Here is a 13048-nt window from a genome sequence, read left to right on the forward strand (position 1 = left end):
GCTGTTTAACAAAGACATACAGGGTATTTCACATCAGTGTCCTTTTAAACTGGGGCACACAAGATATACCCAAAACAACTCATAAGGGGATCTGATAAGTAGGCCTAAATATCCTAAAGATACCAGATCCTGTCTGACCTTGCAAACAAAGAAAGGGTGAACACCCTAAACCCGTCTTTTTGTATTAGCTTCTAGAGAGGGCCAAACACTCAGACCACAAGGAAACCCAGAAGCCCAAAATTATGTTAGTTTGTTCTTCATCATGCAAGTGTTTCCTTCAGAGGGTGGCACTTTGCAACTTCCAGGTCAATTCTGGTAGACAGGCTGTTTATGGTTACCAAATGACCTTGTTCAAAGCTCAAAAGCAGTCACTAATGTATTTCCTTTTACCATTTCTTTGACCGTGTAATTCCCTACCATTTCACTTTAGATCTGTCAGGCAATTGCCATTGAATCTCCCATTATAAGTGCATAATTACCAGAGTTTATGGGAAGGGGACTTGTTTCATGCATTCCTTGCAAAATGTGCATTTTTATTTTCCTGACAAATATTGTTATGCTTTTTCTGACATAATTATCTCTAAGCTGGTGTATCTAATTTTAAAAAGCACTTTCAAGTGAGACTTGACACACTTGTTTGTGTGGGCAGAATACTCTTCTCAGTCTTTAGAAAATGTACTTATGAAATCTTCATGAATGTTAAGCACTGCACTTCAGCTCATTTCTTGAACATTATTTTGCTGCTTTTTCTAAGCTGTTTTGTTCCCTCTAATCTGTAGACAGTGAGGAGAACCCATCTTAAGGTCCCAGACTCATCAGGTGGTGTTTGTGTGTGTGTCAGGAGTGACTTAACGAACTGCAAGTCACTTCTGGTGTGAGAGAATTGGCTGCCTGCAAGGGCATTGCCCAGGAGACTCCTGGATGTTTTATGTTTTACCATCCTTGTGGGAGGCTTCTCTTATGTCCCCGCATGGGGAGCTGGAGCTGACAGTGGGAGCTCAACCCGCTCTCCCCTGATTCGAACCGCTGACTATCGGTCAGCAGTTCTGCTGGCACAAGAGTTTAACCCATTGCGCTACTGGGGGCTTAAAAAGGTAAAAGGCGATATAAAAGATAAATACTGTACCCATACATAAGTCAACCATGCAAATGAGTTGAGGCTAGGTTTTAGGGCCAGAAATTTGGATTTTGATATGATCTGTGGATAAGTTGAGAGTCATTTCATGAAGAGGGGAAAGCTTCAGTGTCACCTCAGATAGTCAGCTGCTGCCAGATCCCCTTTCCTGCCCAAGGCAATGATGGACAGAATAGAGACCTGCTGGTGCTTCCTTTAGGTTAAAAAAAAACACCCAAAAAACAAAACAAAAACTCTAAGCTCTTGCCTTTTGCCACTTATCATAGAAAGGGATGCTTTTTTGGTTTTTTTTTCTTTTAAGGGGAAAGGTAAAGAGCTCTCCCCAGATTCAAGTGGCTGACCTATCGGTCAGCAGTCCTGCCAACACAAGGGTTTAATCCTTTGCACCACTGGTGCTCCAGTGCTTACATTGACATGTGGCTAAGTCGACTGAGGTTTTTTGGGTTGCCTAAATTTTTAAACTTATGCACAAGTATATACAGTAACTTCATCATACCTATTGCCTTTCTGCCAATCATCAGCTCCATTTTTCTGGAGCTGATGATTGGTCAACCTCTGCCCCACGGGCAACTTCAAAAATAGCTATGGATGCAGCAAAGATGAATTTATTTTAACTTCTCTCATGACTTGTTATTAGCCAATATTCAGGAGACAGTGTAGATTTCTGAAAGGATTAGCAGCAATAGTTAAATGATAATATTAATTGTTATCACCATAGTTATTTTGCATGTCACAGGGGCTTGTGAGGTTGGAGAGATTTTGAAAAATATGTTTTGTAAAGAATACTTTTCCAATAGAATTCAGAGGGGTTTTATTGGCTTTGGAACCATATCCAAGAGATCCGAGAAAATCAGAAGAACCACCTCTCCCATGAATGGTATTATACAGGATGACCAAGTCAGCTTCTATTCCAAAGCTGGAAGGAATATAGAATTTCATTCTTTAGAATTTACAATCACTTGGATCTCACTGTATATTCATTCCTAACAAGACTTAATAAGCCAAGAACAGGGACAGAGCTTGCAGGCAAAAATAGTTAGGCTTGGGCAAGAACCTTATTCCTATCAAGTGCTGCTGGAAGACATCAAATAAAACAGCACCAGATGGTGATTTGCACACCTTCCCAGAAGGAAGTGTAATAACTGTGATGCTTAAGTTGTGGCAGCTCTCTGTACCTTCATTTTCAAAATGCATCACGAACTTGTCACAGCATATTGTTGATGGTTTTATTCTTACTCCCATGATTAGGTTGCAACAGGCCTCTAACCAGCATCTAGATATTATATAAGTTGTGCCATACGATGTATTTCATTCAAGATATCACAGCTCAACTCATGCTCATGAGAGAAGCCTCCCACTGGATGGTAACACATCCTGGCGCCCCCTGGGCAATGTCTCTGCAGATGGCCAGGAGCAACTTGCAGTTTCTCAAGTCGCATCTGACACAATAAAAAAAGTTCCGTGTTTATTGTGAATGCCACCAAAGTACCTGAATTCTTAACTATAATACAATGGGAGGATTGATCAGATCGGCACTATGTAGAAAATTACAACACGTCAAACCTGCCACCAATACTAATCTCAGCATGCATACAAAAATTCATGCTGTTTGCTTCTCAGTCTCTTGGTGAGCATGCAAATATTTTGAATTCAGAACCTATAGTACAAGATTTGTCTGCATGTTACAGTGAAATCTACACATCACATATCATCAGTGTCTTTGTTTGTAAGGGCAACATCATTGCACTCATACATTTCGTTTCAGCAGTCTGGTCCAGGTTTTGTAGTTACGAGAGGCAGTTTTTCTAATATGTCAGTTTCACACCTCAATGTACTGACACGAATCTCTGGGCTGATGACTTAAAACCTGGATGTAGATTTGTTTGGAAGTTTTTTCTTTTTGCATATTTATCAGGACCTCTTCTTTGGGAATCATAATTAATACATCAGTGCAGCTACTTTTTGCAAATGCATTTTATACCTACCCTTTATTCCGCACCTGTTGGGCTGGAGGATTTTAACAGCATTGTAGTTTGAAGTGTAGTGAAAGGGGACTGAAAATACTTTTGATGTTGGGTTGGAGCTGCATATATGTTGTAAGTAATTCAGTAAAGAAAGTCTGGTCTCAGAAACAGTGGGATTCTATTCTAGATGGTTATACATATACAGAGGTATATCTGCAGACAATAGGCAGCTGACTCCAAAATCCTAAACTGAAATATGTCTAAACAGTGCTATAGGGAGAAAAGAATAACCTACCCTGAGCACTTTAAAAACAAAACAGCAATATCTATAACTGTATATATCTATAACAGAATCAAATTTGCATGGAGGCTGATGGAAAAAAGTCATCCCTGGATGCATTTTGGAAAACACTTTTACTTATGCAAGACATACCTGAACTACTTGTTTGATTTTACACATGCATGTTTTACGCATTTAGTTTTGACTAAAAATTTACACATTTAGTTTTGACTAAAATTGTGCTGATACATATTGAAATGCTCTTTCTATGGTGTAGGAACCTATGCCTTTTCTTTCTATGCTATTTAACTCTCTAGTACCACATTTTCTGTTAAACAAGTAATGCTGAAGAACATATTTTACTACTTCTGAAAGCCAAGTAGGATCAGTCTTGTTAACTATCTGAAGTTGTGATAATTTGGGAATCTTTTAAGTAATTCTGAAGTTCCTTTGGGGAGATTGGGTTGGATTGAGGAGGGGGATATGAGTTTTAAAGGCCATTTTAGTGTGTTAACTATATTTTAACTCTGCTTTTACCATACTGTTACTATTTAATTATTTTTTAACTTTTGTGTTACATTTTTAAAACTTGCCCAGTGTGGAGTATTCGCTGCTTTGAGTCCCCAGAGGAAGAAAGGTGGCGTATAAATAAAGATGATGGTAATGATGATGATAAGAATAAGCTAGAAAACAGAGTCAGTGTAATGAGCTGGAAAGTACTGCATCTAATTTGTAATTCAAAATGAGAGCGTTATGTGTATATCTTTTCCTTCTCTCTGACAAAAAAAAGCTATTTTTGACAAATATGTCTTATATTAATAAGATCTGATGCTGTGTCTCTGTGTGCCCCTCCACCCCCTCAATATGCACAGGGCTATTGAACACTTTCTTAGTCAACTCATTTTGCTTTTTTATAATTGTCCATTCTTCTTGTAACTCAGGCATTTTCAGCATTGTTTTTAATTCTTCATTATTGGAAGTTAGGAAGTAAATAATTTCAATTTGAATTTGTAGGTCACATAAAATAAATGTGAACTCTGGTGTAATTAGTTGACTAAAGTTTTAACCCAGGCATCTTAAATTACATTTTAAAACAATGGTGTATTAAATACAGCTAATATAGTGATTTCAAATGATTTCAAATTGTAATACCATTTAACAAGTAGTCAATTGGAATTAATTGTATTGATTGGGCTTTCTGAAATAAAACTTGCTTATATCATCCACTCTTAATAAATTCTGTCTAATGAAATTGAGTTATAGTTTGTACGTATACATCAGAAGAATATACGCTTTGGTTATGAATCTCCAAGCTCTTCTTTAAAATGCTTTATTAAATATTGTCAACATATACTCCAGTCTTTTCGATTAGTTACTTGTAGGATTTTCCTGAGACAGTTTTCCTAAGATGCTACAGGTAGGTTGTAATTAACTACACGAACTATTCTAACTTTAATTATCTTTGGCTTGTGCTTAAAGCAGGACAAGGGAGTCTCAGGCCACCTCCCTGTTACCATCTGGTCCTCTGCAAATCCTCCCTTGATCTGGTTCTAGAGGTCTGGAAGGGGGAGGTTGCAGACATTAAAGTAGTAAAATCAAATATGTAGTAAGAAGTAGTTTCTTTTTGTGCAGTTGGTAATATGAGATCTAATTAGAAAAAAAAAATGAAACAAGTAAAGTATGTTCCATGTATTTTTAGTCAAACACTGAAAGTTTTGTGTACCAGTTCTGCAGTATTATTTTACAAGTGGATAGCAGGAATTTCTTTTGCAGGAAATTGCATGCTCTGTAAGGTTTTTTTCCCTCTCTCTTTGTCTGCCAGTGTTGCAATGGGTTTGTCTATTGCTTTTCCCATATAAGAAGTAATGATCTTTGGATAGAGCTCAAAATTGATTAATAAGACGTTTTAGTGGGTTTTTAAAATTTGTCTCATTCATCTTTAAAAGCAAATCTATTGGTTGGAGAACCTAACACATGCTCTACATCCCATCATAAAGTCTGCCTATTGAATGGAAATTTTCAAAGTTGTCGTCCAAATGCTATTGTAGGGTCTTTGTCTATTAAGTAATTTAAGCAAACTCTTCTCAGTTGTGTTCCTGCCATTTGGGGAAAATACACAAATAAAATGTTGAATTTAGAAACAAAGTTTGTAATATCTATCTGACCGAATATTCTTTTATATGAGGGGCATTCATTAAAGAGTTCCCCTGACCCACTTTCCCCTGGACTGAGAGCAGTGAAACTTGACACAGTTATTAGTCCTTATCTACATAGGTGTCACCTATGAACACACACTTCTCCCATCTTTTTAAGCAACTGTAAACACCTCGCTTGTAGAAGTCGACAGGTTGCTCCAAAAACCACGTGACTTCGGAAATCAGAGTCTCATCATTGGAAAAATGCTTGCCCTTTAAAAACAACTTCATTGTTGGAAAGAGGTGGAAGTCCATTGGTGCGAGGTAAGGTGAATAAGGAGGATGCGGTATAATTTCAAAGCCATAGGAGCATGCTTCTCACATGGGAACACGTGAGTTGTGAACTGATGCATTGTCTTTCAGAAGGCAGACACTTTGGTGAGCATTCCACGTCTCTTGGTTTTGAAGCATAGTATACCCCAGTGATCATGGTACCCTTTGCTAGGAAATCAATCAATACTACTCCATACTGGTCCCAAAATATTGTGAGCATGACCTTGCCTGCCGAGAGTTGAACACGTCCTTCTTTGGAGGCGGTGAATCATGATGCTTCCATTGCATTGACCGGACTTCAGTCTCAGGATAATAGCGATGGACCCAGCTTTCTTCCTGTATGATCAGTCTGTTGAAAAGGTCCTTCTGGTTTCCATGACACATTGTCAATAGTGCCTGAGAGCAAACAACTTGTTCCTGATTCTGGAAAGGTGCAAGCAGCCGGGGGACCCAGGGGCGGATACCTTATGCATGTGAAGATGGTCTTGGATTATTTTTTCCATGGACTCCACACTAATCTTGACATTTTGGACTAGGTGGCAAATGGTTACGTGGTAATTTTCCAAAATGGTGACCTCCACTTGCTGGATGATTTGTTCATCAATAGCAGAGTGGGGTTGCCCTGGAATTGGAGCTGTTTGAACTGAAATCCGGCGACGTTTGGATTGACGATGCCAGTTATTGACTACATCATATGATGGGGAATCATCACCATAAACCTCTTTCATCTCATCGAACATTTCCTTTGGTGTGTGGCCTTTCAAGTAAAGGAACTTGATGACAGCTCTGTATTCCACTGGGTCCATTATCAAACCTCACACCACTTCAGCACCTGTAAAATCAACACAGTTATCAGTTCTGAGTTGTAAATTGGCACGTAACCTATAGATACCAATATCATTACACATGTGCAGTTTCAGCATCCTGTGATAAATAGAAGTGGGTCAGGAGAAATCTTTAATTAATGCCCTTCGTAGCTTAGCTTTCAACATCTCCAGAAGCAGGTGGCATGTTTCTAAGAGAAGTGGGGGACTGTGACAGCACTCCTTGTTTACGAGGAAATCTTTTGCATCAGTTAATGAGCAAATAGAGATAAAAGTTTTGCTGTAAAAATTATTATTAGTTTGTGATATCTGAAAAGTAGAACTAGCAAAAGTGGTATAGAAGGTAATGCATCCTTGGATAACATAAATCAAACTTTGAGCAAGCTTGATCAAGCTCACTATATGTCTGCTGGGCTCTGGCTTTCTATGTTGATGGTTCATTTTTCTCTCCATCTTTCAAGAAGACATAGATATCCTTTTGTCTCTTCATCTTCTGCCAAGAAAGGACTTCTATTCTCACTACAATATCTTTTTCAAGGGATTACAATGACCTATCGTCTGGGATATAACTTGCAAGCAAACAGTATCCTGCCAAAGTGAGAAGTCACTTGAATGCGATTTCCCTGCTTCTTGGCTGGGGGTTGGACTGGATGGCCCACGTGGTCTCTTCCATCTCTATGATTCTATGACTAGGGTGGTGGTGACATTAGCTGCTTTCTTGAGAGGAGTCCCTCTGCACGTCATTTGTAAAGCTACCACCTGGTCACATCCTTTCAATTTCATCCCTCATTATAGACTGGACATCAAGTCTCAGGGTGAAGCTGTGTTTGGGATTGCTGTTCTTTTTTCCTGCGTGGCATGATACTTCCTCCTCTTATGCTTAGTAGCTTGCTAGTCTCCCATTTGTGTGAGCTATTGAGATCATGAAGAAGAGGACAGGTTACTTATGTTTAACTTTTGTTCTTTGAGTGGTCACCTGTGAATTCACACAATTCTACCCATCCCCGTGTTGTGTTCTGCTTGTTTTTAGATTCTTGGATGCTTCTGTGTCCAGGGAACTAAGGGTACAGACAGATCACGTGCTGGTGTGTATGGTGTGTAGACAGGACTATTACCAAAAGCACTTACGTAAGAGCTCTAAAAGATTCTGAATGGTACACTGCGGGTGCAGGTAACCCATTTGTGTGAGTTTAGAGATGACCATTCAAATAATTACCATTACATCACCTTTCTGGTGATTATAAGCAATCTTCTTTCCTGCCTAAGAAAGGAAAGCTGAGTTCTGCTTGATACAGGAATAGTTATTTTAGATGAATTGGTACATTTAGCTGTAGCAAAGATTTCCTTTGTTTTGGGTAATATGTAGCCTTAAGCTAACAAAAATAAATACACAAATGTAGTGGTAAAATATAATTGAGTAAAGTCTTCAAAAAACCCTTCAGCATCACGAACTATATATATTCATGCTACACAAAGAGAATCAGCTCTTTGATTTTGAATGGTAGTGGGTGGTTAATTTATGTAAATACAGCAAAAATTCAAATATCAATTATTATTACATTATCTGTGATTTCTTAGTAGAGAGCTCATAATACTTGCATTATAGAGCATTCTGCTTTTGCATGCACGCACACACACACATGATTTAGGTTTAAGACAAAACACTACATTCCTTACTGCAGAATGAAAGATGGACATTTATCCTGTTCAGTTAACAAGGTTTCCATAATGACATTTCTTTGAAAAGTCTAGTTAAAGATTTTCAGCTTGTTCCAAGCCTCAGATAAATTGGGTCTTGATGGTGATAAATTGATTATCTATATTTGGTTTCATAAAAGTTAGCTTTCCTTTTCCATGCATTAATTAAATACTATTCATATCCAAATTTTCTTATTTCTAGGTTTTTTGGCACGTTAGACTTGTATTAAAATGTGACTTTCTCCTAATTGCTTTATACATTGTGTTTAGAAACTGTAAAAGGGGTAAGGTGATACAAAAAATACTCCTGTCTTGGTGCATAATTAATGTTGATAAAGAAGCCTGTTGTCAAAATTCTTCTAGATCTTGAGAAAACATGCATAATGTTTTCTATAATGTCTTTCTGTTGAAATAGTTCCTGCTAATAACAATTACAGAGATTTGTGTGCTCGAGATGGAACAATTAATGAGATGTTACCATTCCATAATAAAATTGTGCTCAAACTAAGTAATAACAGTAATAAAACAGCAGTCTCTAAGAAATACAGAATTAGCACTGCAAGCAAAATCTGGCATAATTCATTTAATATCAATCATTTAAGACCACTAATTGAATGCCAAGCAGCAGATAGAGTGGAAATTAAATTTCTGTACATTAATTGTGCAAAATGTTGTTCACATTAATGCTCGTCCCTTGAAATCAAGCACATCATAATATTTTAGGATAAACTAATACTATCATTATTCATTTAAGCAATAAATAAATGTTTAATTGAATGTTTGCAAAGTAATAAGAAATATGTGTTGCAATTGCAGCATTTCAATTTATTACATAAACAGCAGAGCAAGAAATGACAAAATAGAACTTCAACAATATACTATAAAGATGTACAGTATACTCCAAATTATGGTAGAGTACTAAAACCCATACATTGTTGTTTAAGCATTCTTTTAGAACCTTTAGATTTGTTTTTCCCCATTATGCAAGAAGGAAATAAAATCTTTATACCTATTTTATATTCCTATATACCTGGGGTTCCATAATTTTTTTCAGTGGGAATTATATTTGTATTATCAACACAGTTTATTTTTGTGATTCTTTCAAACACACAAGAAGGCCCAGACTGCCACCTTGTGGAAATTGAAGTCTATGTTACTTCTAGGAATACCCAGAAAAGGGGTAGGAGTCCTCCCTTCCTCCAGATGTTGTTAAGAGTGTTCCCTGCTATATATTTCACCATTGGTTACACTGACTAGGACTTATATGTGTTGCAGCCCAGCAACATCCAGTTAATCACATGATCCTCGCTTCTCATTTAGAGCATATTACTTTTGGATTACTAAAGTTATCTTTTATTTGTTACAGTGTGCCTAGTAAGGTCGTGGTTCTCAACTTGTGGGTCCCCAGATGTTTTGGCCTTCAACCCCCAGAAATCATAACAGCTGGTAAACTGGCTGGAATATCTGAAAGTTGTAGGTCAAAACACCTGGGGAACCACAGGTTGAGAAAAACTTCTTTAAGGCATAGTCTCATGATATTCATTAAACCACAACATGCCCTAAAGCCCCATAACTGCAGGCAAATCATAATGGCCTTGTCTAGTTACTGCTTGACTATTTCCACGTGAAATATTTTAACTTGAGTACCTGGGAAAAATAGCAACAAACCTCTGTGTGCCAGCAAGTTTTCACTAGTTCGATAACCTTATATATTTTTTCCTATGCTTTTCAAAAAGGGAAAAGTTTTCAAGAACTTGATTAATACTATAAAGTATGTGTGCAGGGGTGGTGTCAGCATTTTGCAGGCCATATGTTGCTTTTGGCGGCCACCCATGCAGTTCACAGAGGGTATACTATCCCAGTTCTCTGCTCCTGCCAGATAGTATGCAAGTTGAGTCACCGACACACAATATGTTTCTCAGAAGTTCACTGGTCTGCGTGAGTGCATGAGGAGCACCATCCCCACAACCTGTCTTTTGAGCTGGATTGCTGGGAAAATAGTAAGCCATTTTTTTCTTCCAATGATCTTAAGCAGGACCAATAGTGTGCAGAAATGTTAACCTCCCTCCCGTTGTATCAGTCTTTTTCATTATTCCAGGAGGTGGTGCCAGATCATCCCACAATAGTCGGAAGCAGGCTTGCTGGGGATGAGGGGGATTTCAACCTAGCATCCTTTTCAGCAATATATAACAAGATAGCTGAGAAGAGGGGTGAAATTAATGCCTCTTACTCTCTTCAGAAATATGTATCATAATGCGCCTTTGTGGGTGAAAGGGAAGTGGGCATACCATTGTGTATATTTTGTGCGTGGTTTCTAGTTGGTCAGCCCAAACCATTCTGTATTTTTAAAACACATTAAACAGTATTTTCTCCTTTCAGTGTGTGAGCAGAGGTAATGAAACCAGCCGTTTGTTAGAATTTGATCATAGAATCATAGAAACATAGACTTGGAAGAGACCTCGTGGGCCATCTAGTCCAACCCCCTGCAAAGAAACAGGATAATCGCATTCAAAGCACCCCTGACAGATGGCCATCCAGCCTTTGTTTAAAAAGGCTTTGTTTAAGAAGGAGCCTCCACCATACTCCGGGGCAGAGAGTTCCACAGCTGAACAGCTCTCACAGTCAGAAAGTTCTTCCTAATGTTCAGATGGAATCTCAACATCAACATTTGGTACATACTAGACAAGAGAGGGATGCAACACATACATTTATGCGCTAGTTGCAACACCATTAAAATCATGCTTGTCTTCCATAAAAAATTAACACCAATTTTGTATTTAAATAGTTTCCATGTATGCCTATTTATAAAAAGAAGAAGCAAACCCCACTGAGTTTACTTAGTAATACCATTCAACAAATGCAGGTGAGCAGCTTTAGCAGAGTTTCATCGCTGCACATGTAGTGAACATGTGGCAGGGGAGACACCTTGATCACAAAGGAGGTTTTCCCAGGACGAGGCTCATCCACTGCACTCCGGGTGTGCTGAGCCCTGCAATTTCCTCAAATGTGGGAAACTCTACTGCTTTTGTGGAGCTCCTGTGGCATAGCAGGTTAAACTACTGAGCTGCTGAACTTGCAGACTGAAAGATTGGCGGTTTTAATCTGGGGCGTGGAGTTAGCTCCCGCTGTTAGCACCAGCTTTTGCTAGCCTAGCAGTTCGAAAACATGCAAATGTGAGTAGATCAATAGGTACCACCTTGGCAGGAAGGTAACGGCGCTCTAGCCACATGATCTTGGAGGTGTCTACGGACAACACTGGCTCTTCAGCTTAGAAATGGAGATGAGCACCACCTCCCAGAGGTGGGCACAGCTATATTTAATGTCAAGAGGAAACCTTTACCTTTAGTTTAAGGAACTTTATTACGGTATCAGTGGTAATATCTGATAATGTTGCTTTATTTTATTGGAGACTAAAATTTATATCACATATCTTTCCTCCAATGAATGCATATGGTTTCTTTTCACTGTATTATAGTACAAGAGTCTTGTGAATGAGAGGGGGTGAGTAGCCAAAGTGAGATCAGTGTTTTATGGAGTGTAGAACCTGGATCTTCCAAGTTCAAGTCTGAATATTTTATCCACTGCGATAGTGATAGATGATTTAAGTAACAGTCCTAACCTTATTTATCATAGTTGTGCATATTGAAGATGATTGAAGTCTGTGGCTGGCTGTACCCTTTTGCTCTGTATGATTTTGCCTTTGCAAACATTCCTGCTTGCATTATATTTTTAAGGTTTCAAATGGAAGAAGATTAGGGATGTCTAGTTAATGTCGTATTTTTCCAGCCCATTGGAAAAAATGTATTCCTGATATTTTACCAGTATTATGTGTACTGTTTCATCTGTACATATAGTCCAAAGTGCATAGGAAAGAGGACCAAGAACACCAATGAGTTCAGTGCCACTTGTATACATTTGTATGGCTCGAATGTAATATAAAGATGAACGTTTTTCTCTTCATTACCTTATGCCATTTTGTGAATTTTATCCGAGATAGAAGAGAGATGTGTTGTAGGAAGCCTCAGTGTTTCAAATGTGGAGAGCAACCATTTGCTCCTAAATGCATTGTAAGGTATTGTAATGCATTGTGTGTCCTATAAGTTGGACAAAATCCCCTCTTATGGCTATTTAAACTCACCAAAGGTCCCAGATTACTCCAACTATTTAATATTCTGTTGAAAAATCACTCCATGCTTTGAAATGTTTCCTAAACTGTTGGAAATGTTCCATGGAGAAAGGGATAATTCCAAATTAGCAGATAAACAATACATTTATCAGAATAACTAAAACACACAGAAATGTGTATGTTTCAAGTACAGTCTCGCTTATCCAACCTTCCGTCATCCAACGTTCTGTATTATCCAATGCTGTCTGCCTCCCGCTTGGATCCACACTTGTTTCAATACATTGCAATGTTTTGGTGCTAAATTCTTAAATATAGTAAAATCATGATGTAATTTGAGAATTAATAAGCTTTTCCTTAATCCCTCCTTACTATCCAACATTTTTGCTTATCCAACGTTATGCCAGCCTGTTTATGTTGGATAAGCGAGACTCTACTCTTCTACATCTTTTAATTGTTCTTTGCCAGTTCAGGAAAAGAATACCTGGCTTGTTATCATGTTACTGTAATACATGTGCCTTGTCTTACCTTGGACCACACTTACCCCTTAAAGCCT

The 13048-nt window shown here is 38.2% G+C and overlaps 1 protein-coding gene and 1 pseudogene across 4 annotated transcripts in view; both read left to right on the top strand.

Moving 5' to 3' along the window:
* RAPGEF2 (Rap guanine nucleotide exchange factor 2) overlaps nt 1–13048 on the top strand; it is a 189099-nt gene that overhangs the window by 53481 nt on the left and 122570 nt on the right. The window lies entirely within an intron of this gene.
* Nucleotides 11282–11392, top strand: LOC137097218 (U1 spliceosomal RNA; annotated as a pseudogene).

Source organism: Anolis sagrei, chromosome 5 (assembly GCF_037176765.1).
Source record: "Anolis sagrei isolate rAnoSag1 chromosome 5, rAnoSag1.mat, whole genome shotgun sequence".
Lineage (NCBI taxonomy): Eukaryota > Metazoa > Chordata > Lepidosauria > Squamata > Dactyloidae > Anolis > Anolis sagrei.